At 44.3% G+C, this 27,654-nt stretch overlaps 1 long non-coding RNA gene and 1 pseudogene across 2 annotated transcripts in view; both read left to right on the forward strand.

Moving 5' to 3' along the window:
* LOC102157048 overlaps positions 1–3,673 on the forward strand; it is a 30,407-nt gene extending 26,734 nt beyond the window's left edge. For both annotated transcript variants that reach the window (XR_005367517.1, XR_005367516.1), the window contains exon 5: positions 1,435–3,673. This is a non-coding gene — a long non-coding RNA (uncharacterized LOC102157048). The remainder of the gene's footprint in view (positions 1–1,434) is intronic.
* A 5,567-nt stretch (positions 3,674–9,240) lies between these two features.
* Positions 9,241–10,434, forward strand: LOC100684529 (annotated as a pseudogene).
* The last annotated feature ends 17,220 nt before the right edge of the window (positions 10,435–27,654 follow it).

Genomic DNA, 27,654 nt, shown 5'->3' on the forward strand with positions numbered 1-27,654 from the left:
AATTTGTGATGGGTAAGAGAGTGGTAGTAACGAGATGTGCCCCATTAGAGGCAGCTTACTATAGAACAAGCCCTGAAACAGATTCCTTCCCACTTGCGTTTGAACCCTGAATCTACCACATACTATGAGAATCTTTTTTTTTTTTAAGATTTTATTTATTTATTTCTGAGAATACACAGAGAGGAGAGAGAGAAGCAGAGACACAGGCAGAGGGAGAAGCAGGCTCCATGCAGAGAGCCTGACGCGGGACTCCCTCCCGGGTCTCCAGGATCAGGCCCTGGGCGGAAGGCGGCGCTAAACCGCTGAACCCCCCGGGCTGCCCCCATACTATGAGAATCTGAGCAAATTACATTTCCTGTGCCATGTTTCTGTAGATTCTATCTCCCAGCATTGTAAGGATAAAAGACAATGTATATAAACTGGAATGTGATAGTGTATTGTAACATTCATACTATAACTATTACTGCAATAAAACTATATCTATCTTAAATAGTATAGTATTATATATAGTGTAACTATAGCTTATATTATAACTATTAATATAATTAATAGCTATAATACTTGGTAGTTACTCTTATTATTCATGTACATCAAGCTTATATCCAAAAGGACTTCGGTAGTTAAAAGAAAAGACATAAACACCATAAATCTGGATTTGATAGATGAGAGTAGACTAATAAATGAAGTAGAAAGGGAGGAGAGGGTGTGTACACAGTGATAATATCTATGTAGAGAGAGGATGAGCCTTTGGAAGGTGAATCAGAAGCCTTTCCTTTTGGGGAGGGGCCTATATACTTGGCGTGCTGGCAGCTTTTTACCAACCTTCTTTCCCTCTAGACAATCTTATTCTAGGGAGGTCAGAAATTTTTAACCTTCAAAAGTGGTTTGTAGCAAGTTCTGGATGAGGGCTACTAAAATTAAAGGGGGATTGATGTGCCATCACCCAGTGCCATGTTTGCAGAAAGGACAGCAGATCCTTTTGACCTTTACAAGAGGCACCAGAATCTTTGCATATCTCTAAATTATATGATACATAAATACTTATCCAGATTTTTCCAGACCTTTCTTAATTACATTTCTGTTGAGAGGTTGCTGTTTCCTGTTTATACTCTCTTACTAGGAATTAACTGCTGTTCCTACTTTCACTTAAGTTTTGTATCTTGCTCTGTAAGAAACTTTTGAGCTGCCTGAAAATATTTCCTGAAATTTCTCAAGTCTCTTTTCAAATATCTGGATTTATTGAGGACTAATAAAGCTGAACTGCCACCAAGATCAAAATGCCTGTCTTTACTTCAATATACAATTCCTAAAAACCATTATTTTCTTGGAACTCTTCACATTTTTATACTTCAATTACCAGTGTCAATGACTGGCTTTCTTTCTGGGCAATTTTTACAAAGAAATAAAGTTAAAAACATTTTTTCCCTTCCATAGATCTCTGGCTACTGGACTATCTGCTGAGAAACACAAAACTGCTTCCTGAAGCTGAGTGGTCAGCTCTCCTCACCCAACCAGACCCAACTGGGCAGCACCATTCTTGCTATGCCTCAGTAGGGTCTTCACAGACAATTGAAGCAACCCAAATGTAAAATTTATAGATGTCATCTGTACTGAGTATCCATATCAAGAAGACACAAACAGTAATGAAGCCGTGTACCCCATCACCGGTTCATTGTTCCACTGCAGTAATTCTTGATATGATTAGTTGTAGCTACAGAGTTAAGCCCCATGGTTGATTATTTTTGTGTTTTGGGGGGGCTAAAGTAATGGACATATAGTTCAAATGTTGTTCTTTTCCTGGGGTCAGACAGATCTCACATGACATAGTTTGCTTCTTTGCCTCATGTGTCAATTCCTCCTCCTTTTCTGTCATTATCATTAGGCCATTATTGAATTTCCGAGGCATGACTCTTGTTAGGAAATGATGGAAAAAATACAGTTGCTCTATAATCACCAATTACATTGTGACTTCTTACAAGTAAATGCACTCAACTTTCACCATTACTCATTCATTATAAAATTGTAAGAGGTCCAACATGCCTTTGTTTAGAGATGTGGTCATGCTTTGCTTGCTCTACTTCCTGGACAAGGATCCAAAATCATAATGGCCAGATGAGACACTGTGAAGGAATAATGGCCGGTCATGGGTCATATCACACACATAGCCCTGAGTAGAGAAGCATGGCATCTTCTAGGCATCTTTTGTAAAGATGACAGGTTTCTTTAGATGGGTCTCTGCTCAAACGTTAGGTGGAAGATGTTTTGTTGACTGTGTTATGGAGGTCTTTGGCCCTCCAATGACTATAGACCTCCCACAGGTCTAGGCATATCTGCTATAAATAATATGAAAACTTCAGATATTATGTATAACTGCTAGGTATTTAAAATAGGAAATAGGTAAGAGATGCATTCTTGAGAAGAGGGAGAGAAGTTGCCTTTGAGAAAAGATTGAGGGCATTACTTAATAGGTTGCTGAGAGTATCAAATGGGATGATGCATGAAAAGGACCTAGCCCATTACCTGGCAGGTAATAGGAGCTCAATAAATGTGAAATTATTATTAATATTGTTTTCTGGGCAGCCTGGGTGGCTCAGCGGTTTAGTGCCACCTTCAGCCCAGGGCCTGATCCGGGATCGAGTCCCATGTCAGGCTCCCTGCATGGAGCCTGCTTCTCCCTCTGCCTGTGTCTCTGCCTCTCTCACTCTCTTTGTGTCTCTCATGAATAAATAAATAAAATCTTTAAAATAATAATAATAATATTGTTTTCTGCCTAGCAGCTTCAGCTCCCTTGGCTTCATGTGCTGGCAACACTTCCTGACTTGTTCATTTCTTGCCCTTCCTTGGGTTCTTTTATCTTAAATTCTTCTCTATCATGAAATAATCATATCTCAGATCTATGGTTGAAGAGCTAAGAGCAGTGAGTAGATGTAGAAATAGATGGGAATAATGGCTAATTCCCAGGTTTCTGACTTAAGAATATTCAGGCCCTAGGGGCAGGTTTTTACCTTTTTTTGAGATGGAATCCTATATTCCATAGTTTATAGTTATTCCAGTCCGTGGGGTTGCTGGTAGAGGTATTGATGGAGTATGCCAACTACCTCCCTTTCTAAATTAGGCTCATATGTGATCAGGGATAACAGCTCCCTCACACAATCAGACCTTGTTCATCTGGGACATCCTGAATGATGCCATAACTTGTGGTCCAGATGGGCAAGAAACTGAATGAGAGCCACCTCAAGAAAACCTCCTGCTGGATCCTCATGCTGAAAGTTGAATGTTTTTATGTGGGAGGAAGGGAGAATGGGGGGTGAAAGGGAATGAGAGAGGTGGTCTTGCTATTTAGACTCTTCCTCTGATAGTACAGAGCCATTTAGAAGGAGCTGTTCCAACTCTAGTTCTGGGCTCTCAAGTGGTCTTTGCTTACAACAGCAGCAATGCCTAGGCTCAGACCAGTGGGAAAACAGCCTAGAACTCCTTAGAGGCTCCTTAGAGCCTCAAAGTTTTTTCTTCCAGACTCCCCCAAATGTCCTATTTTTAAAATGAGTTTATGTTTCTTGAATCAGAATTGAAATAAAGTCCATACATTATGGTTGGTATTTTTATGTTTTTTTTTTAATGTATAAGTTCTCTTACCGATTCCATTTTCCCCCTTGAAATATATTTGTTGAAGAAACTGTGTTGTTGTTGTTTCTTTCTTTGTTTGTTTTGTTTTGTTTTTGTCCTGTAGAATTTCCCTCAGTCTATGTTTGGCTTATCTTATAGGACTCCTCGGAGAATGTGAACTTCCAACAGAAGGTGCATAATGTCAGCTTGTCTCTCTTTTGGTTATGAGGCATTGACTAATGCATGATTTTCTTAGGGGATGCAAAATGGTGATATTGGAATTCTATCATTCTGTTCTTCATTTACTAGCTGGACTACTTCTGTAAGAGAAATTTCCTCATCAACCATGTAGTCAGGTATGGTTCCTGTAGGAAAGGCAGGAAATTTTCATTTCTTTTTATGACCAGTTTTCAAATTAGTGAGTTGGCTACCTACAACTCTCTAAATGTGAGCAACTAAAAAAATCATTATGAAGTCATAGGTTTGAATATATTTGATATAGCTCAGTTTATTACAGCTCATTGCAATTATTATTCTTATGAATGCTTGAATTGTCCCATCTTTGGCAAGTGGGAGTCTCCTCACCTCCCTTTGATATATTCCTAAGATACTTTGATAGCTTCCTGAGTTTTTTGTTATGACGAGACATCCAAGTACATCTTGTACATTTCCTTCTCCAGTCTCAGAACCAAGCATTTCTTTCCATTGATGGGAAATTGCAATTAGAGATCACAGTCAGGGTAATAGGGATATTCATTGCTTTAGGTTGATCTTTTTTTTATAGGGCCTTCTGGTGGATAGGAAATACACACATACATGTTTTCACTTAAAGTCATTCTTTGTTTCTACTAACACTTTAAAAAAAATATTTTGTTTATTTATTCACGAGAGACACACAGAGAGAGAGGCAGTGGGCAGAGACACAGGCAGAGGGAGAAGCAGGCTCCATGCAAGGAGCCTGATGTGGGACTCAATTCTGGGACTCCAGGATCACACCCTGGGCCAAAGGCAGGTGCTAAACCACTGAGCCACCCAGGGATTCTCTCTACTAACACTTTTAATTCAAATAGACACTCCCACTATTTTACATGACTTCATCTTACATCTGCTCTTCCTCCCAACCAAATATCTCAGTTCCCAAACACACCAACATTGGCATTATCTCTTCATATTATCATCATTAATTGATTAATCAATTAATATAAAAATGAAAAACACTTTTCAATTCTTTTTGTCCTTAAGTTATATCTCACTAGGTAGATACAGTCAAGTTAGTGTTTAAAGTTTTTTGAGGGGATCCCTGGGTGGCTCAGCAGTTTGGCGCCTACCTTCTGCCCAGGACGTGATCCTGAGTCCCGGGATCAAGTCCCATGTCCGGCTACCTATATGGAGTCTGCTTCTCCCTCTACCTGTGTCTCTGCCCACTGCCTCTCTCTCTGTATGTCTCTCGTGAATAAATAAATAAAATCTTAAAAAAAATAAAAATAAAGTTGTTTGAAATAGTTCTCTTTGTGATTATACCACTAACTCACTGTGCAGATATTTTATTTTTCTTTCCTTTTTAGGGAAAGCCTTTTTTATTATTTTTAAAAAAGATTTTATTTATTTATTCATGAGAGACACAGATAGAGAGAGGCAGAGACACAGGTAGAGGAGAAGCAGGCTCCATGCAGGAAGCCCAACGTGGAACTCGATTCTGGGACTCCAGGATCACGCCCTGGGCAGAAGGCAGGCGCCAAACCACTGAGCCACCCAGGGATTCCCATGGGAAAGCCTTTTTAAAAAAAAATTTTTTATTTATTTGAGACAGAGAGCATGAGCGGGGGTGGGGGGGTGGGGAGCAGAGGGAGAAGGTGAGGGAGAAGCAGACTTCCCACTGAGCAGGGCACCTGACAGGTGCCCTGTTCTTGCAATTTTTTTCCCCAGAGACTTATCCATTTGTTTGAGAGAGAGAGAGCGTGAGTGAGTGAGTGAGTGAGCACACATGCACGTGAGTGAGGGGAGGGGCAGAAGGAGAGAATCTCCAGCAGACTCCCTGCTGAGCACGGAGCCCCATGGGGAGCTCAATCCCAGGATCCAGGAGATCGTGACCCAAGCTGAAACCAAAAAGTCAGGCGGATGCTTAACCAACTGAGCCATCCAGACGCCAAACTGCTGAGCCATCCAGATGCCCCTATTCTTGTCATTTTTTTTTAAGATTATATTTATTTATTCATGAGAGACACACAGAGAGAGGCAGAGGGAGAAGCAGGCTCCACGCAGGGAGCCCAAGTCCGATCCCGGGTCTCCAGGATCACGCCCCAGCCGAAGGCGGCACTAAACCGCTCGGCCACCAGGGCTGCCCTGTTCTTGTAATTTTTAAATTGAGTTTGTAGTTTGCCAATTAAATTGAGTTTGGCGGTCTATTAATTAATTTGACATAGATTAAAGAAGAAAAACAAAAGTTTTTTTTTTTTTTAATTTTTATCTATTTATGATAGTCACAGACAGAGAGAGAGAGGCAGAGACACAGGCAGAGGGAGAAGCAGGCTCCATGCACCGGGAGCCCGACGTGGGACTCGATCCCAGGTCTCCAGGATCGCGCCCTGGGCCAAAGGCAGGTGCCAAACCGCTGCGCCACTCAGGGATGCCCAAAAGTTTTTTTTTTAAAGGTTTTATTTATTCATGAGAGAGACACACACACACACACAGAGGCAGAGACATAGGCAGAGGGAGAAACAGGCTCTTCACAGGGAACCCGATGTGGGACTCGATCCCTGAACCCAGGATGATGCCCTGAGCCAAAGGCAAACGACAACCGCTGAGCCACCCAGGGGTCCCGAAAAACGAATTTTGTACACACAAGAGCCCCATAAAAACATGATACTTCAAGATAGGCAACTGAAGCTTACACGTTGGCCTAAGCTAAGGAATTAGTTGGGGACCTAGGGCTTCAAAGGGAAGGGGGCAATTCATAGGAAGATAAAAAGAGCGGATATTTTGTAGTCATGTGTTTGCCCTACCAAGCAGTTAAAATTTCAAGATAAAAAGTTTCAGGATACCTGGCTGGCTCAGTAGGTAGAGCACATGATTCTCCATCTTGGGGTTGTGAGTTTGAGCCCCACATTGGGTGTAGATATTACTTGAACAAAAAAGTTATCAATGGTTAGCTCTCTTTATGGTTCTTGACCCTCATCTAAGTTCTTTTAGGCAGTTGAGGGAGAGGTAAAAAGCTTTTTCTGAGTCTACCGGGTATCGATTGCCTTCAGGTCAAAATAATTCACATGCCAAAGTGGTACATTTTGGGGTGGCCTATTCTGCTCCCATTAAAGTTGTTGATTCTTTTCCCTCTAATCTCAGAAGTTCTTTATATATTAGGAATGTTACCCATTTGTCTGTGACATGTTTGTTATTTTACTGTGCTTATGGTAATGTTTTCCTTAAAAAGGTTTTTGCTGGGCAGCCCTGGTGGCGCAGGGGTTTAGCACTTCCTGCAGCCCAGGGCGTGATCATGGAGACCCCGGGATCGGGATCGAGACCCACCTCGGGCTCCCTGCATGGAGCCTGCTTCCCCCTCTGCCTGTGTCTGTCTCTGCCTCTCTGTGTGTGTGTCTGTATGAATAAATAAAATAAAAAATCTTAAAAAAAAAAAGTGCTTGCTTTTAAATTCTTATGTAGTTAAATTTATCAATCTTCTTCAATTGAAGGTGGATTTTTAGCTATAGTTATGAAAGTCTTTTCTACTCTCAAGTTATACAGAAATTCTGCCATTTTTTTCCTTTGGTACTTTTATAGGGTTTTTTTTAAAGACTTTTTTAAAGAGATTTTTTTAAGATTAAAAAAACAAGATTTATTTATTTATTTGAGAGAGAGAGAGTGCGAACAGTGGGGAGGGGCAGAGGGAAAGGGTGAGGGGAAGCAGACTCCCCACTGAGGGGGAGCTCTTACCACCCTAAAATCATGACCTTAGCTGAAACCAAGATTCGGACCTTGACCAACTGAGCCACCAGATGCCCCACTATAGTTTCAATTAAAAAAAAAAAATCCTATGTAGAAGTTATCCTTTTGTATGATATGATAAATAGATCAAATTATTATTTTTTTATAGAGTCTCAAATTTGATATTATTAGCTCTCTTCCCAACCTCCCTTCAGCTTGCCTTCTCCTGGACATTGTATTCTTTTCCAGGTTTGCCAGAACTGGACATGGATCAAAATAAACACCTATTCAACTCTCTGCACTTGTTCCGTTTTGTTGCCTGTTTTTCTTTCCTGGACTCTTTGTGATTTCTGTGCAGTGTTTATCCAGCAGCTCAAGGGAGTTATGGCCTTTCAGGCTTTAGGAAGAGTGGCCTAAAGAGAGTGATTCAAGCTGGAGCAGGTCCTGCAGAGGCAGCTCTGCTTGGGGCTGAGGGTAGGGGTGGGTAGAAAGTGGCTTTCTGGGGGCAGGGTGAGGGTGCTCACTCAGAGCACTGGGGAGCTCAGTTGTTGTTAATGATTCATGTTTCCTGTTCCCACATACCTCCTGCTCTTGTTTTCTATATTAGGAAGTGCCAGGTTTCTGACTGCGGAAGATTGGTGACAGAGGGAAGAGAAGTGGGCAGGCAGCAAAAGGGAGGGATGGAATACAGAAGCTGGAACCTTTCTTCCTCTGTGCTCACATATCCAGGGCAGCTCCGCATCATTAATACCAGTTTCCCCTTGCTATTGTCTACAGCCAATTGCCAGGTACTCTGCTAAATGGGGTAAATCATCAATCTTGACCTGTTAGTTGGCTTAGGTTGTTACTGCCAGAAGGGAAAAGAGGCTCAGAGTTAAGGTCACACAGTTGGTAAGTAATAGGATTTTGATCTGTATGACATTGAATTCCAGGCTCAACGCTCCTATGTCTGTGGCCTCCATGATTAGTTTCATAATGCCCTATAGTTCTATTTCCTTTTCAAACTGAGGACTAACCTCATCTCCCTTTACTGCTCAGATCCACTGAGCTCAGATGTGGGGAGTGTGGTTGGCTCTAGACCTGTAGGCCTCATGTTGGGCTGTAAGGCTCTGTGGTTGGGAGGGCCCCCATGGTGGCCATCTTTTATTCTGTGGCCACCACAGTGTCTGGCACATTGCAGATATTCATTACATATCTGCTGGATGATTGAATAGATGAAAAAGGAGGGGGAAAAGGAATATGTATTGGAGAAGAAGGGGCAGGAGTAGAGGAGGTAAGATGGTAGGGCCTGAGGGTGCTGGTGGCTGGGAGAGGCCCATGTTGCTGTTGTTTAGGAGCACAGAAAAAAATATCAATTGCATGGCAAGCAGGATTTCAATTTTTTACGAGCTTGATCATGAGGAAATGACCTGGACTGGGACCAGGAGTGAACAGAGCTCTCCTCTGTGCAGCAGAATATGGACCTCTTCTTCCATCCTTCAAATTTTGAACATTTTTATTCCATATTCAAACATCCTCAACTGTCGTTTCAACTGGGAAACAAAACACACAAACACAAACCCTGACTATTCTACAAAGAAGCTAAGGTGAAAAAGGTATGCAGCTCCTTGAGGTCTCAAAGAACAGAGAAACACCCAAGTTACCTTCAGGGAGGTATTTTCTCTGAGACTACACAGATGAGTAAGGAAAATAGGATATGGCTCTTTTCCATATTGCAAGATGGTGGGTAAAAAAGTGGAGGAGCTGGATACTAAAAAGAAACCTGAAGTCAAGAAGGCTGATGCTGGTGGCAAGGTTAAGAAGGGTGACCTCAAGGCTAAAATGACAAAGAAGGGGAAGCCCTACTGTAGCTGATACCCTGTTCTAGTCAGAGGAATTGGCAGGTATTCCCCATCGAGTGAGTATTCCAGAAGGGCTATGTACAAGAGGAAGTATTCAGCAGCTAAATCCAGGGTTGAAAGGAAAAAGGAGAAGGTTCTTGCTACTGCCAAAAAACCAGTTAGTGGTGACAAGAATGGTGGTACCCAAATGGTTAAACTTTGCAAAATGCTATGTATTATCCTACTGAAGATGTGCCTCAAAAGCTGTTGAGCTTCTCCCTCTGCCTGTGTCTCTGCCCCCCCCCTCATGAATAAATAAATAAAATCTTTAAAGGGGGGGAGGGGCAGCCCGGGTGGCTGGGTGGTTTAGCGTCCGCCTTAGGCTCAGGGCTTAACCCCGGCTCCCTGCAGGGAGCCTGCTTCTCTCTCTGCCTGTGTCTCTGCCTCTCTCTGTGTGTCTCTCGTGAATAAATAAATAAAATCTTTAAAAAACAAAACAAAACAAAACAAAGCACTGTTGAGCTTCAGCAAAAAAGAAAACCTGGGCAGCCCGGGTGGCTCAGCAGTTTAGTGCCGCCTTCCGCCCAGGGCCTGATCCTGGAGACCTGGGATCCAGTCCCACGTCTGGCTCCCTGTGTGGAGCCTGCTTCTCCCTCTGCCTGTGTCTCTGCCTCTCTCTCTCATTCTGTGCCTCTCATGAATAAAAATAAAAAATAAATCTTAAAAAAGAAAAAAAGAAAACCTTTCAGTCAGCTTGTGAAAAACCTGCCAGCTAATGTCACTCCTGGAACCCTTTTATCATCCTCAGTGGGCACCACAGAGGCAAGACGGTGGTTTTCCTGAAGCAGCTGAGCAGTGGCTTGCTACTTGTGACCAGGCTTCTGGCCCTCAATCCTCTGCGTAGAACACACCAGAAATTTGCCATTGCCACCTCCACCAAAACATCTCATGGATGCTTGCTTCAAGAAGAAGAAGCAGTATGAATCCAGACGCTAGGAAGGCGAGTTCTTCACAGAAAAAGAGAAATATGAAATTAGAACAGCACAAGACTGATCAGAAAGCCATGGACAATGAATTCTGCCAAAAATCATAGCTGTTTCTCAGCTTCACAGCTCTCTCTGCTCTGTTTCCTCTTATAAATGGAGTTTATCCTCACAAATTGCTGTTCTAAATTTCTTACAAAGAACCTAATTAAATAATAGATCCATTAAAACAAAAAAAGAGGGGTACCTGGGTGGCACAGTTGGTTGAGCATCCGACTCCTGGTTTCAGCTCAGGTGGGGATCTCAGGATCATGAGATCGAGCCCTACATCAGGCTCTGGGCTCAGCTCAAAGTATGCTTGGGATTCTTTCTCCCTTTCTCTCTGCCCCTCCTGCTCATGCTACCTGCACATGCTCTCTCTCAAATAAATAAATCTTTAAAAAAAAGAAAAAAAAGAAAGAAATGTTCTGGGGCACCTAGGTGGCTCAGTGGTTGAGTGTCTGCCTTCTGCTCAGGGCGTGATCCTGGGGTCCCGGGATCAGGTCCCACGTTGGGCTCCCTGCATGGAGCCTGCTTCTCCCTCTGCCTGCCTCTCTGCCTCTCTCTCTCTGTGTCTCATGAATAAATAAACAAAACCTTGAACAAACAAACAAAGAAATGATCTGTATAGGCCTTGAGGAGAGCTGGAGTGCTAATGGGACATTGTCGCCTGGCAGACAGGAGGAAACTGCTCTTTCCTTGAGGATGATGACAGTAACTTGCCCGATTCACAGCCCTTCTAGGGCCTGACCAGCAGCCCTACCTCCATATCAGCTCCAAACCCGCTCTGCCTTCTCTGCCTCTCTCTTCTGTCTCTTCTTTCTGCTCTAGTACTGCAACTCCTACCAGCGGGCTATTCTTCTTTTCCTTTCCTTTTTCTTTTAATTTTTTTTGATTTTTTTTTTTTTTTTGTAATTTATGATAGGCACACAGTGAGAGAGAGAGAGAGGCAGAGACACAGGCAGAGGGAGAAGCAGGCTCCATGTACCGGGAGTCCGATGTGGGATTCGATCCTGGGTCTCCAGGATCGCGCCCTGGGCCAAAGGCAGGCGCCAAACCGCTGCGCCACCCAGGGATCCCTCCTTTCCTTTTTCTTTTCCTAGCGTCCGCCCTTCTTTTCCTCCCTCCCATCTTCCTTCCTTCCTTCCTTCCTTCCTTCCTTCCTTCCTTCCTTCCTTCCTTCCTTCCTTCCTTCGTCTTCCTCCCTCCCTTCCTTCCTTCTTCCTGTCCTTCCTTCATTCGTTATTGCTTTAGGGTATGATGGAATCATTTATTTGGGGGATGTTGCTTTTTTGTAAGACAAAACTCTGTAATGTATCCTTTAATTTCATGAAATTAAGGCAGAGTTTGAACTGAGAGGCTAATCAAAGAGGTGTTCCATTGCTGAGCACAATGAAAAGAAAGGGTGTCTTCCTTGAGCAGAGAGGTAAGAAATGTCCAGAATGGGTCCCCTGAGTCAGAAATCATTTTAGGAACAGTCACCTTTGATACAGAGTTCTACTGTGTCCCTGTTCTGGGCTGTAACCACCCCCCACACACACCTTTTTCCCCCTTTTTTTGAGAGAGAGAGTATTTGCATAAAGGGTGGTGAGAAGGGGAAGAGAGGGAGAGAATCTTAAGCAGACTCCATACTGAGTGTGGAGCCTGATACTTGATCCCATGACCCTGAGATCATGACCTGAGCCAAAATTAAAACTCCCAGGTGCCCCTGTAATTCCCCTTCTTTAAAAATTTTTTTTTTAATTTATTTACTTGAGAGAACAAGTGGGGCGGGAGGCAGAGGGAGGAGCAGACTCCTCACTGAGCAGGGAGCCCCTGCTTGATCCCAGGACTCCAGGATCATTACCTGAGCTGAAGACAGATGCTTAACCAACTGAACCACCCAGGTGTCCTGTAATCAATCTTCCTTCTTTTTTTTTTTTTTTTAAGGTTTTATTTATTTATTTATTTATTCATTCATGAGAGACCCACAGAGAGAGGCAGAGACACAAGCAGAGGGAGAAGCAGGCTCCCTGCAGGGAGCCCGATGTGGGATTCGATCCCAGATCTGGGATCACGCCCTGAGCCAAAGACAGGGGCTTAACTGTTGGGGCCAGGCGGGAAGGGAAACTCCTCAAGATGGCGGATACTCCAAAATGGCTGAGGTTCCTGTCACCACCTCCACTTGGGACGCCAATGGGCCAATGACCTACTGACAGCTTGAGCAGACCCTTACACCTCCCCTTTGGACTTCCCCAACCGAACCCAATGCCCTTCAAACCCCAGAGGAGTTAGTCACCTTTGGCTGGTCGAATTGCAATCCTTCCTTTGCATAGTGAGGGTCACTCTGACCGGTTGGATTGCAAGCCTTCCTTTGCATATGAGCCGACCAATAGGAAACCGTTCTGCCTTACAACGTTATGTAAACCCCCGACCACCTTGTCCTGGTGCGACTTCCCAGACTCACTCTCTTTCCCCCGTGAGTCGTGGAACCTCGCCCGAGGGTGCCTGCAATAAAATCTGTTCTTGGACCCTCGCTTGCCTTGGCGGTCTCATTTCCATTTAGTTACTAAAAAACCTAACATTAACCACTGAGCCACCCAGGCGTCCCATCAATCTTCCTTCTTAACTGGCCCATCCGTGGTTCAAGCCTCTGCTGAAGCTGAGCTGACTCTTAGCCCAGTGTTAGTTTATAAAGGAAATGAGGGGCTGAAGAGGCTGGATGCCTACAGGAAGTGATGAGTGATGAGAGGAAGAGGCCAGAGGTGATATTGACCTTGGGTATTAACTGGGGGTATTGACTGACCCAGGTAGCACTTCCTGGGCCAGGGTCCTAAACTTTCTACAGCTGTAGAAAAGTGGGGGTCTGAGTTATTTTGTAACTGGGGTCATGGGTGCAAGAGCACCTAGTTCCGAGGATCCCAAACAGACAAGGTTCAGCTGCTTGCCACTGACAAAATCCAAAGGCAGAGACCTGAGTGGTGGTGAAACAAGAGAGGAATTCGTTGCCGTGAGGCCAGCATCTGAAGGCAGTAGAGTGATTAACATCGAAAAGATTGTTTCCAAGGTGCTGAAAAAGGCTCTAGGTTTATACAGGGAAAACACGGAGCGAAGGTTGGTAGGTATGGGCAGGCAGGCAGCACAGGTCAGGGGCCCCATTGCCTTAGGGCCAATCACATGGGGTCTTGCTGGCTCAGAGCAGCGCTGCAGCTTGAGGAGGTAGTTCCAATCCACAGCTTTTCCCTGGAGGTCTGCCGTCTGAGTTAAGAGAGACACTGGAAAGGAGAACTTAAGTCTGAAGTCAAAATGAAGTAGTTGAAGTCCTCTTTCAATTTGACTATCAAAAGAAAGTGATGGCCAGAGGCTGGGAAACTGGGCTTCCCTTTCACCTTGTCCTTCTCCCTGTGGTGTGGGCATATTCCTTTGTCTCTGTGGAGAGATTCCAAACCCCCACCCCTGCCTATAGCAGCCCCCCTAATCTCCTCCCCTTTCACACATTCTTCTCCCACCTTTGGTACCTTCTTTCTCCCTTCCTCACTTCCTCCCAGTCTCTTCTTGCTCTCATTTTTCAACATTTTTTTCTTTCTACCTATGTTTTTTTATCTTTCCATCCCACCATCTTTGGTCTTTTCTTCCATTTTGCCCTTCTTTCCCATCCCCTCACCATACCTGCTATCAGCTCCTTGCCTTTCTCCCACTTTCCATTGCAACTGCTTTTTAGCCCATCCATTCAGCATTTTGGAGGGCACAAACTCACAACCTGATGCCTGATAACTGCAGAAACATAATTTGCTAACAGAATTTTACCAAAATGTGTCCCAAAAATATTGAATTCATTCCCAACATTAAAAAGTAGAAGATTTCACCCCAAAAATACAGACTTCCAGCTTTTAAAAATTGAGACTATTTATTGCTGATAACAATTGATGGAACTGGGTGGTAACTGGCCATGTCAGGTCACCAGTCTACTTGGTGTCCCCTGACCTCCTGGACGCTGAGGGAAAATATCAACTAGCAATGTCATTAGCTTGAGCAGCTTTTTCTCCTTTAGCAGAAAAATTTCAGTTCCTTACCACATCTTAAAAGTGAGAGAACAAAGAGACAGCAAGAGCCTTGTTTTTTCCTCACCCCTGAGTGCTTTATCACTTGCATTTCCTGCTTTGCTCTGCAGGCTGTGAAATCTGCAACCTCTGCTTTAAACACTCATGCTTCCCTTCCCCATTTCTCTCCTTCACTCCCTTTTTTTCCGTAGTATATCCTCCTTCCACCTTTTGTTCACATGAACATTAGTATTTAATGCAACACAGAAAGGTTAAGTAACTTCAGGACCACGACTGAAACTTTCAATATACAGAAAAATTCTGGGAAAAATCATTGTATTTTTGAAGCAGTGTTTTGTTTATGTTCATAGATGGGAGTAGTTATCTTGTTGGCAGTCTATTATTTGTCTTGGTATTTGTGTGTCATCTGGCTAACAACCTTTTCATATGGACAAGAGCTGAGGAATTGTTACTGAGCAGGCCCAAGACAGTCTTCTTTTAGGATCGTTATCAGCTGGGGGGTGGCATTCAGCTGTAGTAACAAAACCTGAAAAATACTGACATAAACAATTTTGAGGTTTAATTTTTCTGCATTTAAGAGACACCTGGGTGGCTCAGTGGTTGAATGCCTGCCTTCAGCCCAGGGCATGATCCCAGAGTCCCAGGAGAGTCCTACATCGGGCTCCTGCATGGGGCCTGCTTCTCCCTCTGCCTGTGTCTCTGCCTCTCTCTCACTCTCTCTGTGTCTCTCATGAATAAATAAATAAAATCTTTAAAAAGATAATTTTTCTGCATTTAAAATCAACCTTGGGGCACCTGGGTGGCTCAGTCGGTGGGATTAGGGCTCCTAATAGTGCAGCAGGAACCTGGCTCCCTCTTCTCTAGGACTGGTTTGTCTCTCTTCATTTATTTTCCTCCTTAATCCTTATCACATTCTGACATACTCTCTAGCAGTTTGTTTATGATCTGTCTCTTCCCACTAGACTGTAAACTCATTGAGGGAAGGGACAGACAAAAATCTGTTTTCTTCATGCAGAGTTCCCAGCACTGAAGTGCTGTTGAGATGACTGCTAGAGCTCCGGCCAGCATGCTGATGCATCAGGCATGGAGAAGTGGGAGGATAAATGGCAAAGGTGACTGAAGCCTGTAGAGTCAGTTCCAGAAAAGGATTTTTCTGCAAGTCCCATTTAGTGACTTACAAGTGACGAAGTTTTGGAATATAGGTAAGGTCTGGAGCCGACGACCAAGAAAGAATTCTTGAGACATTTTGGGTGCAAAATGGTGATTTTATTAAAGCACTGGGACAGGACCTGTGGGCAGGAAGAGCTGCTGCCCCAGGGCCTGTGAGGGGTGGCTGATTATATACCTGGGAGTTGGGAGGTGGTTAGGGATTAGGTAAGTCTCTAAGGAATTTGGAAGCAGGGTTTCCAGGACCTTGGGGGGACCAGCTATTGTTGGGAAAAAGTCACTTATTACCGGCTAATAAAACCTGAGTCACGAGACCCTTCAGATGTGTATGGGTGGGCCATGTGCTTGGGGGATGTTTGCCAACATGTATCATGGGGGTTTAGAGATAAAGGAACTTTCTAAATGATTTTTTACATGTTAAAGTAGACTTGCAAGGTCCTGGGGGTGGGGCTAAGATTGCCTTTTACCCTTAGCAAAGTATGAACATCGAGGCAGTTGAGCCTGTAGAGGAAGGTCCCTCTGCCTGTTTCAAGGACTTGTCAGTGTGCTTTGTCCTCAGCTAGTCCTCTGTTCCTCCATCATTTCCCTTTGAACAATTTTGACCCTTAAATCTTTAAGGTTGAAGGTGGAAGGTCTCATCTGTAACTTCTTCCTGCTGAGTAGGGGCGTAGAGATGTCCCTACCTGTGGGTCAATATTATTCAGTTGGGGAACATATCGGGGAGTTATAAAAAGGAGAAGGCAGCTGAATCCAATGAGGACAACACATGAATCTCCTTGAGCAGAAAGGATCATCTGTCAGCTGGAAGTTATGGCAGTGAAGGAGTCTTCGCAGTAGTCACGGAGATGGCAGAAATAACAAAATTAAGGTTAACATTATAATGAGAAATTAAAGACCTTTGACAGTTGACCTTTGATAGTTTTCCTCTAGTCCAGGAGTTTAAAGCAATCACTTAAGGAAAGAGATTATTTAAAGCACAAATCTGAGTATTTATGTTAGATAGAAACCCAGAAATATTTTTGTGGTCATCTGGAATATATACACAGCATTGCTTTTATAATAGCACAAGTTTTATCTTGTGTAACAGTTAAAACATCTAATGTCATTCTATTTTGTAAAACTGCTTCACGCATTTGTGTTACTTTAGTATTTAATAGAGAAGTTTTACATTGAGTGTTATTTAGGGCTTTGTCCATGTACTTATTAAGAGGTTCCATGATCCAAACAACATCCTCTGGTCTCAAAGAGAGAACAAAGATGGATGCTAGTTGGTCACAACAATGAAACATAAAAACACATCACTGTTTTTAAAAACTCCAGAGTACAGTGGCCTATCCAGACATGGCCTATTGAAGCCATGGCCATGAATTAGAGTGGCATAGTCATTGGGTCACATTAGAAGACAGTCATATAATTTTGGGCATCCCATTAATGTATCATCCAATCCAATCATAAAGTAGGGTCATCCATTATCTCCATAAGTCCATAGTTAATGCCATAGTGGGGTATGTCTGGCTTTCAGGGAACTGATTGTCATCCCAGCCACAGAGAATTGGTTAGAGTGCTAGCTGGGTTATGCAATTGTTGGGGGAATCAATCCCCCCTTTTTAAAGCTGTTTAATTATATTCCCATGGGGCCTTGTTATCCCCACAGAATAACAAAAAGATTGTCTATACATGAGCTATTGTGGCAATTTGTCTGAGGTTTACCTAAAGTTGTCTAGGTTAAGTAAACACGACAATCAGAACTAGAACTACATTCACAAAAGTGTGTTATTGAAACAGTGTCTGTCTAAAATAACCCTCATTTCTTTTTTTTAAAAGATTTTATTTATTTATTTATGAGAGACACAGAGAGAGAGAGAGGCAGAGACACAGGCAGAGGGAGAAGCAGGCTCCATGCAGGGAGCACAACGTGGGACTCTGGGACTCGATCCAGGGACTCCAGGATCACGCCCTGGGCTGAAGGCAGGAGCTAAACTGCTGAGTCACCCGGGCCTGCCCACAGCCCTCATTTCTTAATCAGAGATTTGATTGACCTGTCTGCAAAACAAGTCCAGTTTTAACAAACTTGGCCTAATTATTATTTAAAAAAAAAAAAAATTTTATTGGAGTTCAATTTGCCGACACATAGCATAACATCCAGTGCCAAGTGCCCCACTCAGTGCCCATCACCCAGTCACCCCAACCCCCCGCCCACCTTCCCTTCCACTACCCCTTGTTCATTTTCCAGAGTTAGGAGTCTCTCAGTGATATTTTCACTCATTTTCTCTCCTTTCCCTTTATTCCCTTTCACTAATTTTTATATTCCCCAAATGATGAGACCATATAATGTTTGTCCTTTTCCGATTGATTTATTTCACTCAGCTTAAAACCCTCCAGGTCCCTCCACTTCGAAGCAAATGGTGGGTATTTGTCGTTTCTAATGGCTGAGGAATATTCCATTGTATACATATACTACATCTTCTTTATCAACTTGGCCTAATTATTTACATAAGCTCAGCAAGAATAATGATCCCATATATCTTTTTAGAATCTGCTTTGCTGGAACCTTTTTTTTTTTTTTTTTAAGATTTTATTTATTTATTCATGAGAGATACAGAGAGAGAGAGAGAGAGAAGCAGGCTCCATGCAGGGAGCCTGATGTGGGACTCGATCCTAGGACTTCAGGATTATGCTGTGGGCCGAAGGCGGGTGCTAAAACTGCTGAGCCACCCAGGGATTCCCACTGGAACCTTTTATAAGGAATCTCTAGGTTGAACTTTTAGTAGCCTCTCCAGGTCAGAGGCCAAGCCAAGTATTTGCCATTAGACGTGCCTGCAATACCTGTAGATTTGGTCAGATGCCTCTTCACAAGGTCCCCAAAGTATCCTGAGTTTCCTGCACCTGCCAGGGAGTGACATTCTTTACTTACCTGGTGAGGCTGCTGGGAACTCCATAAGCAAGGTATCAGGCCAACATTTCCAAAGGGTTTTATTGCTTCAGATTTCATAAAGCCAACCTTAGTTCCTTAAAGCTTTTTGGTCATATCTGAGTCTATTCATGTGTCCCAAATATGACATTCCAGTCAAAGCCTTGGTAAAATAACCAATATTCCAATGGTGTCCTTTTACAAAAACAGATTCTTATTGAACTTATGCAAATGAATATGATTGCCATGGAGATAACGTAAATTTCAGAGGGTTCAAGTAGAGAGAAAAGTTAATGCTTTAATTTGTTTACAAATGAATACTCTATCACATTTCTGTGAATCAGATATCTTAAGAGAAAGTTTTAACCTGAGAGAGCAAATAGAACCAGTAGTAGTTCAAACAAGGAGTCACAAAACTATCCCATGTTACTATTCTTGTTTAATTTGTTTATTCGTGAGAGACACAGAGAGCGAGAGAGGCAGAGACACAGGCAGAGGGAGAAGCAGGCTCCAGGCAGGGAGCCCGACGTGGGACTGGATCCCGAGTCTCCAGGATCATGCCCTGGGCTGCAGGCGGCGCTAAACCACTGCACCACCGGGGCTGCCCTAAACCAATGAACTTAATTTAGCTTGAATATTGAGTATGTTTCACCCGGGCTCACTCTTAAAAGTCATTTTGTTCCCCATTGCCAATTTTTACCTGAGACACTGGTGGGGAAATCTGGAGTGGGCAGTGTTAATTCCAGGGAGTGCTCTTTGCTCCTTGACAGAGAGGGTAGGAGCCAATGGTGCCAGAGGCACCAGGGAAGGTATAGAAGCCAGTTACTAGGCTGCGCCCAAGGTGGTGCAGAAACAGGAGGAGGGGGAGGGGAGATAGAAGAGGCAAAGTGCAGTCAGAAAGCAGAGAAAGGGTTCCTGGTTCTAGAGCTTGTCCCCTTGGATAGATGAGTAAATGTCATGTTTTTTTTTTGTTTTTTTTTAAGATTTTATTTATTTATTCATGAGAGACAGGAGAGAGAGGCTGAGACACAGGCAGAGAGAGAAGTAGACTCCCTGTAGGGAGCCTGATGGGGGACTCGAACCCAGGACTCCAGGATCATGCCCTGAGCCGAAGGCAGGCACTCAACCGCTGAGCCACCCAGGGGTCCCACGTCATGTTTTTCCACCAACAAGTAGAATGAGGCAGTCCATATTAGGCCGGACAAGACAGGGAATCCCCGAAACAAAGAGACTTTCGGCAGCTACTTGGGAATCTTCCTTGAAGTCCCCATCCTGAGGTAGACTAACCACAGTTGGCCCCAATTATTTCCATTAACCCAGGAAATGAGTGAGGGAGAAACCCCCCACATCTATTAGGAGGAACAGTGAGAGTAAGAGTCAGAGTTCCCTTTGTCTGGGATGGCCTGTGTTTCCTCCAACATCCTGGGTTTACTTGGAAGAGGCCTATTTAGATCATTATCCAACATTGGGAGGGAGTTTACGAGCCGACATGTTTGGGCCATTTGCCCTATTTCCTGCAGAGGAGATCTAATGGATAGATCCCACTGAAGCCATGCAGTGTCAGAGTTCAGTCCTTTCCTAAATTTTGCAATCTGAATTGTCTCCAGTGGTTAAAAGACACCCCAAGGGAGAGTCCTTGGGGACTGAAAGAGAAGCTCCCATGCTCCAAGAGAAGAGTAAAGAAGGTCCATTACCAAAGAAAACCCCCCTTGACTCCTGGGTGGCGTCCCACGCGCAGGATATGTCAGAGGTTCCTAGTGTCAAAGTGACCCAAGGCATCCCCCTGAACAGAATCGCAATGATCACTCCAGCCGCAGCCGTCAAAGGCCCCGTAGGAGGGAGGCCTGTCTCCTCCTGCTTCCCCATCGCATCCTAGGCTAAGGATGGGTTCAGTGTATGGATGGGTGCCAGCATATGGACCGAAATACTGTGCCTTGGAGGTTATGTAGTGAGGGTCACGCCTTATTTTGCCTTGCCTTGAGGCAAAACCCGCTGGTTTTAACCCATGGAGAACACTAGAAAAGTTTTACAAGGGGAAATTACCCAATTTTGTAGCTTAAGTAGTTGGTAGAGGACAACGACAGAAAACAGTAAAGATAGAAATCCATCTTGGTCTAAGCGACGTTCCAACACATGGAGTCTTTTTTTTTTTTAATTTTTATTTTATTTATGATAGTCACACAGAGAGAGAGAGAGAGAGAGGCAGAGACACAGGCAGAGGGAGAAGCAGGCTCCATGCAGGCAGCCTGACGTGGGACTCAATCCTGGGTCTTCTGGATCATGCCCTGGGCTGCAGGTGGCGCTAAACTGCTGTGCCACCGGGGCTGCCCTATCTTGGGGGTTTAGAGATAAAGGAACTTACTTGGGCAGCCTGGGTGGCTCAGCGGTTTAGTGCCGCATTTGGCCCAGGATGTGATCCTGGAGACCCTGGATCAAATCCCACGTCAGGCTCTCTGTATGGAGCCTGCTTCTCCCTCTGCCTGTGTCTCTGCCTCTCTCACCCTCTCTGTCTCTCCTGAATGAATAAATTAAGAAAAAAAAAAAAAAGAGAGAAATAAAGGAACTTTCTAAAGGAATTTTTATCTTAAAGAAGACTTACAGGATCCTGGGGGTCATCCTGGGGGTCAAGCTAAGATTGCCTTTTGCCCTTAGCAAAGTATGAACATCGAGGCGGTTGAGTCTGTAGAGGAAGGTCCCTCTGCCTGTTTCAAGGGCTTGTCAATGTGCTGCCCTGGGCTTGTGCTTTGTCCTCAGCCAGTCCTCTGTTCCCCCATCATTTACCATGGCCCTATGCCCTATGGCTCCTACTTCATTTACTCTTGTGAGTAACATCAGCTTCCTTGAACTTCACTACATTGTGATTCCTTAATTCCATATTTACCATTTACTTGTTGGGTTTCTAAAATGTAATTGCATATAAACCCAAGAACTATGAATAGTAAAATAACCCCTACCTTTAGTCCACCAACTATTCTATCTTAGGTATCACTGTTCTTTCTGAAACATTCAGTGGCTTAAGCTCTACCCAACAGACCTTTGACTTTGTGTGTCCTTACATGTGTGCATGTGCAAGTGTGTATTTATGTGTTCACATGGGCACAGACCTGTGTCCACATATGATACAAAAGAGGAAGAGAAAAGAAGTTTCTCCATGCCTCTTCCTTCTCCCTTCTAAGGCAGATGTTGTCTGGAGCTGACAAAGTTTTGATGTGTAGAATGCAGGGTTGTGGACCCCAACAGATGTCCTGAGGCACAGGGAGAACTGGGTAACTTAGGCCCTGCCTATGAACTCACAAAGGTGGTGAGTGTGCCTGAATTCCAGCCTATGCTCAGCTCCCTTGGCCTCATGCTCAGCAAGGCATAGATTGCCTACCCAAAGGAAAGGGCCTTTTTTTTTTTTTTAAAGTTTATTTATTTATTCATGAGAGACACACACACAGAGAGGCAGAGACACGGGCAGAGGGAGGAGCAGGCTCCCTGTGGGGAGCTCAGTGAGGATGGATCCGGGATCCCAGGATCACGATGTGAGCTGAAGACAAGCAGTCAACTGCTGAGCCACCCAGGGGCCCCTGGAAGGGGTCTTTTTTTCTAATTTGCACAAAAGGTGCCCCTTGTTGCTGAGCTTGTATGCCTATGGGCTGCCTGTACCTATTTAATTCACCCTGAGGAGGAGTCTTTTAAAACTGCACACGGTCTCCCTATAGGCAGGCTGCAGCCAGCTCTTCTGTGTGGAGGTCAGAAGATTTCTCTCCTACTGGATCTGAAAGCCAGATATCTGCGTGTGAGTCATCACTGGAACCCCTACTCTTTCTCTTCCTTCTTTCTTCCATCCAGTCAATGTGTGACTATTGAATGAAAATAAGCTAAAGGGGATTCCTGGGTAGTTCAGTGGTTTAGCGCCTGCCTTCGGCCCAGGGCATGATCCTGGGGTCCTGAGATCGAGTCCCACGTCGGGCTCCCTGCATGGAGCCTGCTTCTCCCTCTGCCTGTGTCTTTGCTTCTCTCTCTCTCTGTGTCTCTCATGAATAAATAAATAAAAATCTTAAAAAAGAAAAGAAGCTAAAGACAGACACATTCCATTCTTCAATTCAGACCAACACCTTCCTCTAGGACTCTCTGTCCCCAGGCATGCTGCTCCAGCCAAGCTTGCAGGGCTAAGGATCTGGCTGAGTGGAGGGGGAGGTGGCTGAGTGGGTGATGGAAGAATTCACGCAAGGCAGGACAAAGGAGATAGAAGTTTACTGAATACACTGCAAGGGAGCAGTGGGCAGGACAACAGAGAGAGACTCTCTGCCAGGATCCAGTGTGGGGTGGGGGGGTGGGGAGGTGGTTGGGGGGACTACTCTTAAGTGGGGGAGTGGGCAGGAATGGGGAAGGATGCAATTTCCCATCGTGGTACCTGTACCCAGTTGTAAGTGACCCTTTGGTCAGCTGACTATTTCCAGGGGGGGTCACCTCGTGGGCCTGTTTGCACTCACCTGGTGGTCACTGTGGGCCCTCCTTTCTTACTCAAATTCCAGTGCCTGCTGCCTGAAAGCAGCCTCTACAAGCTCACAGGGGGTACGGCCCATACTGTACTCCACTCAGGGACACTTGGGGCTATCCTGGCTCCCTCCGGATTGCCTCTACAGGTTTCTGACCCCCTCCTCCCTAATTTTAACTTCATTTTAGAGAGTGCTATTTTCTGATGCTGGCACCAAATAGGTATGAACTGTTTCTGGAGCCCCTTGTGCACTGGCCTCACTTTTGAACTCAGAGGACCTATGAATGTATGGAATAATTAAATCTACCTTTAAATTTTTTTGAATTAATTTATTTGACAAAGAGAGATATCGAGAGAGCACAAGCAGGGGGAACAGCAGAGGGAGAGGGAGAAGCAGACTCCCCACAGAACAGGGAGCCTGATGTGGGGCTTCATCCCAGCACCTTGGGATCATGACTTGAGCCAAAGGCAGGCGCTTAACTGACTGAGCCACCCAGGCACCACTCCCAGCCTTTTTAAAGTAGGCTCCATGCCCAGTGTGGAGGGTAATGCAGGGCTTGAACTCACGACCCTGAGATCAAGACCTGAGTTGAGATCAAGACCTGAACTAAGATCAAAAGTCAGACACTTAACTGACTGAGCTACCCAGGTGTCCCATAATTAGATCTGTCTTAAAATGTTCACCAAATAATGAGTGTACACAACAGTTATATGGCAGAATGGTTTTTAAAATAATGGTTCAGTCTTTTTAAAAAATATTTTATTTATTTACTCATGAGAGATACAGAGAGGCAGAGACACAGGCAGAGGGAGAATCAGGCTCCCTGCAAGGAGCCCGAGGCGGGACTCGATCCTGGATCCCGGAATCATGCCCTGAGCCAAAGGCAGATGCTCAACTGCTGAGCCACCCAGGTGTCCCATAGCCTTTTTATTACATTAAATTTCATAGAGAAGGAAGCTCACTAAATAAGACAAACTCAGAGGTGAAACTTCTCTGGGTGAAGAGGACCAAGGAGTAGAGCCCTACCCACTGTGTATCCAACCTGATACTTACCAGATCCTCTAGAGACCTCTCAGTGGACCTCTTGAACATGGTTTGCAAATGTATAGGGTGGTGAAAAGAACCCAGCCTCCAAGTTGGGAAATGGTGTGCATCCCTGCTTTGTGGTTAACTATCTTAGTGACCTGGGGCAAATGAAACAATCCACTCCCTCTCTATCGGCCTCATGCTCACACCAACAGGCACAGGAGGCCAAGCTATGCAGGTGCCTGAACCTCTGATGGAGAATTACTCAGATATCCCCTCCCCCTCATCCACTCAGAATGCCCTTTCTCAGCAGCCTCCTCTATCTTGTCATTTGGCTATTTATTGGATGGCTATGTATCTCTGATATCATTGCAGCTGATTGCTGCTTCAAATTCCATCATCCTCATCATCCTCTTCAATGGAATCTCAGTCTTGTCTGGGTGACAATATTCTACTTAAGAACACTTAAGTTCCCCATACTCCTTTGCATCTAGGGGTGGCCACATGACTATATGGCTAATGAGTCATCAACAGAAGTCTGCCTGGTGTGGCTTTCAGCAATTCAAGTGCTTTCCTGATTAAAAAGGAAAAGCTAGATTCTGTTGCAACATGTCTTTTGCTCCTTCCTCTTCCTTTCTGCCTGAAATGTGGATGTGATACCTGTAAGTGGCTGTAAGAACAGCCACTTAGCACCCATGAGGCAGAAGGATGGACTAGTATAGGTGGGAGGTAGCCACTCAGGCAACTTTGGGGACATTTTACCAAACTAGAAAAATTGGGTCAATGCGGCATCAACGTCTTTCTTAGTGAGCACTGTCCTTGTAGTGATGGATAGAGGCGGGGTCTTGGAGCCTTTAACACCCATCCTGCCTGTGATGGTAAGAAAGGAAAATCCAAAGAGGTTGGGTGTCAGCTGAGGCCTATGAAGGGCTAATAGGACACTGATCTTGCCTGTCCTACCCAACGTCTTTTAATAATATCATACTAATAATCTTTCTCCCATGACCTTGTCTCTGTTTCCCAGGCTATTTCTATAGTCTCAGTATTTGGCCATAGCTTTGAGAAAATTCTCTTACCATTATTCTTTGTTTATTTTGCAGTTCTTTGAAGATATTCTTCAGATGGATTTTTTGTCATTTGTCTTTTTTTTTTCTCTATTCCTTGTGTGTCATCATTATTTCTCGCTTATTTCGTCACATGCTCACTCCCTGAAATTTGATCTACTCTTCAAGGTCCGTCTCAGATGCTTTTATGAAGCCACCCTCGATGGAGACATTTCCTTTCTCTGGAACCCCACAGCACTTATTTTCTGTGGCTTCTGTGATCATCAGCAAACTGGCACGTGCTTGATTAGACATTCTTTTACTACCCTGTAGCTCCTTAAGGCAAGGATTGTCTTGTACTGAGCCCTGCCCTTGGAACACTGTACTTGCTTGATAAGTATTCATTGAGTCCAAATGGAAATTCCAATTTGGGAAGAGAGGACAGACACACTAAGCATGATGCATTTAAATAAAATGGAGATCATTTTCCTGGAGAAATGCCTCCTATACATGTCTTTGCTACCCAGATATAGGACTAGGAAAAAAAGGGAGGGCATGGCTGAAAACAACCTGCTCAGAGAACTCTTCTTCAGGAGAAACGCAAGCTATAAAAGAAATCACTGTCACCTTTCATCACCTGTAATAAGGAAATTCTGAATAACTCTTTCCTGGGGACCCACTGAGTCAGAGGTTCACATCTAATTAGGTAAGCAGCAGATGTGATCAGGGAAGAAGTGATGAATATTCTTTCGGCTTCATCACCCAGCATCAGCTATTTATATGGCAGTGATGCAGGTTTCCATACGTAGAGTCCTTGCTGTTGTTCAGAGTGCTTTCACATGCCCAAACAGGACAGAGCAAGGGTAGCTGCCTAGAAAAGGAACTTGCTGGAGGAGGTTCAAAGGATCCCTCAACTGTTGAACCAGAAGAAGAGCCTTCTTCAGAGTGGGAACATGACAGGAAAGGGAAAGCAGCACTTCTCTTTCTGGACAGTTTTAACATTGGCATGTCTGGCAACCAATTAAATGTGAGAACTGGAAGCTCAGGAGGGAGGGAGTGGGCTGAAGAGTAGATCTCAGAGTCACTGGCATGTATGTGGGGATTAAAACATACATGACAGTGGGCAAGGTCACTCTGGGAGGGTATGGAGAAAGGGGAGGGTGGAGTCCCAATACTTAGTTGGTGAGTAGAGGACAAGACCCCTGAGAAGGCCAGGAAGGGAGGTTAAAACTAGGTAAGAGAGCAAGTTATCATGGAAATTAAGAGTTAAGACTTCTGAGACAAGAGAGAGAGAGACAGAGAGAGACCGAGAGAGAGAATGAATCAGCACCAATGAATGCAACAGAGTTTCTGGGAAAGGAAACTTTCCTGTGGGGCACAGGCAGGGGATGCATGGGAAAAAGTGGAGACAGAAGGTAGATTTCCAATGTATCAGAAAGAAAGGCAAAGCAAGGAGAATATAGTAGACACAGAATATAGTAGACACAGAATTAGGGTGACCGTCACCAGCTGTCAGCTCCTTCAGGGTCCTTCTTTTTCTGAGCAGCTCCATGGTGACTGAGCAGGGCTGGGGCTGGAAAGGCCTAGCTGATTCATTCCAATTTGGTTTGCTCTGTGAAGTTCTCCATAGCTATCTGAGACTCTACAGGCCTCCCTTTGCCCTGCCCTGCCTGCTTCCTCCCCTTACTGTTACAGAGGTTGACTCCTAGTCAACATCTTGCATCCCAAATCCCATATAAGTATCTGCTTCCAGAGAACCCAGTCTCTGACAGAGTGGCAGAAACAAGTCTTTTGAAGAGTTTATTGGGGAAGGAGAAAAGAAGGGTTTCTAAAATTGTTTCTTTTTGTTTAAGAGTAGGAAAGAGAGGAAGGAACCTGAAAGGGGGCACTTGAAGATACTGGAAAGAGGATGGCTAATAGGTGAGCCCTGGGAAGAAGATAGAAGGTGGACTTTAAGGCCAGGAAGATTGATTGGCCTGGAATAAGAGGGATCTTTTGTCCAGTCTCTGTGATTGAGGCTGAGGGCATATTGATCAGGTTAATTTAGATTGTTTTTGAGGTAGTCAAGGAAGTAAGGAACACTCTGCTCAGTGACTTCAGTGACCAATTGCTAGAGAGATGAAAGGAGGAATCCTTGAGGTTAAGGTGGATAAGATGCTTTCACCCACAGTAAGGATTTGGGGGAAGCAGGGCAAGTTTTAGCTGAGCTATAAACAGAGGAGGAACTTTGGGCAAAACCATAAAACAAGAGAATGGGATCTGGGATGGAGAAAAGAAAGATCCATTTCTTTCTGTTAGAATCTGTTTGGTCTCCAATAAAAAGTAAATTTATTATAAAAAAAAATAAAAATGGAAAAAGAAAAAAAAGAATCTGTTTGGTCTGACTAGATGGATTTGGGGTAGATTCTGGAATCTAATGGATTTTCTTTTTTTTTTTTTTTAATTTTTATTTATTTATGATAGTCACAGAGAGAGAGAGAGAGAGAGGCAGAGACACAGGCAGAGGGAGAAGCAGGCTCCATGCACCGGGAGCCCGATGTGGGATTCGATCCCGGGTCTCCAGGATCACGCCCTGGGCCAAAGGCAGGCGCCAAACCGCTGCGCCACCCAGGGATCCCTC

Source organism: Canis lupus, chromosome 12 (assembly GCF_011100685.1).
Source record: "Canis lupus familiaris isolate Mischka breed German Shepherd chromosome 12, alternate assembly UU_Cfam_GSD_1.0, whole genome shotgun sequence".
NCBI classification, from domain to species: Eukaryota; Metazoa; Chordata; class Mammalia; order Carnivora; family Canidae; genus Canis; species Canis lupus.